The sequence below is a fragment of the Bison bison genome, unplaced genomic scaffold (genome assembly GCF_000754665.1).
Source record: "Bison bison bison isolate TAMUID 2011002044 unplaced genomic scaffold, Bison_UMD1.0 scf7180017864491, whole genome shotgun sequence".
In the NCBI taxonomy this organism is placed as follows: domain Eukaryota; kingdom Metazoa; phylum Chordata; class Mammalia; order Artiodactyla; family Bovidae; genus Bison; species Bison bison.
This window is the reverse complement of record NW_011495050.1, coordinates 10,589,065-10,591,562: the sequence shown is the minus strand read 5'-3', so window position 1 is coordinate 10,591,562 and position 2,498 is coordinate 10,589,065.

Sequence of the window (2,498 nt, the reverse complement as noted above, 5' to 3'; positions counted from 1 at the left end):
GCTGGTGATGGACAGGGAGGCCTGGCGTGCTGCGATTCATGGGGTCTCAAAGAGTCGGACACGACTGAGCGACTGATCTGATCTGATCACTGAACCTAAAGTAATATTCAAGATTCCTTAGATGAATATGCAAGGAACCTCATAATTTATTTGTATTACATTCATTTTATTCACATTTTTTGTCATAGTTTATATATTCTGTGTGTTCATTTGCTCAGTTATGTCTGACTCTTTATGTTCCCATGGACTGTAACCCACCAGTCTCCTTTTGTCTACAGAATTTTCCAGGCCAGAATCCTGGAGTGGGTTGCTATTTCCTACTCTAGGATTTCTTCCTGACCCAGGGATTGAACCCATGTCTTTTGCATCTCTTGCATTGGCATGCAGTCTTTATCACTGTTACCTGGGAAGTGTCCTTCATAGACTAAGCTGTGGTGGAGATTTTTAAAGTGATTAGAGGTCTAGAACTTAAGTTAGATGAGAGCCCTCCTCCTATATTATACACATTTTATATGTGAGGAGAGATAATAAACCTATTAGTAAATGACTAAGTTAGTTTAAAATAGATGGAAGTGCTCTAATAGTAATACATTAAAACAATGTGATGGGAATCAAAAATATCTTTAGATAAGGTGATTAGGAAAGACCCCTGTCAAGAACTGATCATTGAGCCTTGAATGATGAAAAGAAATGATGATGAGAAGAAATTAGCCCCAAATTCTAGTGGTCAAAACAGAAAAAACAAAAAGTTCAGGGACCTCCCTGTTGGTCCAGTGGTTAAGACTCAGCAATGAAGGGGGCTTGGGTTCCATCCCTGGTCAGGGAACTAGATCCCATATGTGGTGTGGCCAAAAAAGAAAATAATAATAAATAAATAAAAGTTAAAAAATAAGGTGCAGAGGCTTTGAAATAAAAGGAAAAAGATGTTTATTTATTGAGAGAATATAAATCAGGCCTAGGCCAAAGCATAGAGAATCAAATGCTATGGAGTTTCTAACCATAACCCCTTCCTACCAGCACTCAGTAAAATCATTGAGGACCAGCTTAACCTAATAATTGCAAGTTCTTGACTTTCTCTCAAGGCTCTGTACTTTGAATGTGCTACTCTCTTGTCTTAGGATATTTTATCTGCTACCTCCTTATCTATTTTACCTTAATATAGTCTTCTATATGAATTTTTTGCAACTCCATGGACTTCCAGGCTCCTCTATCCATGGAATTTTCTAGGCAAGAATACTGGAGTGGGTTGCCATTTCCTTCTCCAGGGATTGGACCCACATCTCATGTGTTTCCTGCATTGACAGGCGAATTCTTACTACCAGTGGCACCTGGGAAACCTAATATAGTCTTCAAATAATCTTATATTAAAAAATGCAAATGGAGTTCTGAATCAACTCTTTCTAAATAATTTATTTTAAATATAGCTAAGTTATTTTCCCAAAGATTCCATAATTGTTATATTTATCAGTTTCAAAGTTTTTTTTTGCATTACATTAATCCAATGTAAGCCTTAGTTTCCATTTAGATAAAAATAGAAATATCACTTTTTATATTTAATTTAGAATAAATTGCCATATATCTTATAGAAGCTAGACTTTTGGGGCAAACAAATGTTGGATTAAGGGCAAATAAATTCCAGTTTTAAAGAGATATTCTTCTAGGAAGGATAACTAAAAGTTTATTAGAAACATAAATAGGGGGAAAATGAACAATTCTCTGGTGTTTTAAGTTTTAAGAATTGCTCAAAAAAGTTTTTTATTCAAAGGAAGTGAAGGCAATATGTTTCAATTCTTTTTGTGAAACTAGTATCACTCTGATGCAAACATTTGACCAAAAAAAAAACCCCTTAATATCATATGCCTTTAGAATATAGAAAAACCCTCAATGATTATTAGCAAACATAATTCAGCAATATATAAAAATAATTCCCCAGTGTTATAATAATTATATAATTGGGATTTATTCCAAGTCTGTGAGGTTGGTCAAATATTTTAAAATCAAGGTAATCCACTATATTAAAAATCAAAACAAGAAAAAGCACACAATCATGTCAACTGATGAAGAGGCACTTCCCAAAATTCAACACTCACTCATGATAAAACCATAAGCAAGTTAGGTATAGAGAGAACTTTAACTTGATAAAGAACATCCAGAAAAAAACTCTATACCTAGCATTATATTGATACTTAAGGATGAAAGACTGAAGGCTTCCCCACTAACAACAGAAACGAGATGTCTACTCTCATCACTCTTATTCCACATGGTATGTGAGTGAAAGAAAAGGATAAAATGATATAAGAAGTATACAGATTATAAGGGAAGAGATAAAATGAGTATATTTGTTGAAATTATTTTATTTTTTATTGTTATTATTATTTTTTACTTTACAATATTGTATTGGTTTTGCCATACATCAATATGCATCCACCACAGGTGTACATGTGTTCCCAATCCTGAACTTCCCTCCCTCTTCCCTCCCCATACTATCCTTTCGGGTC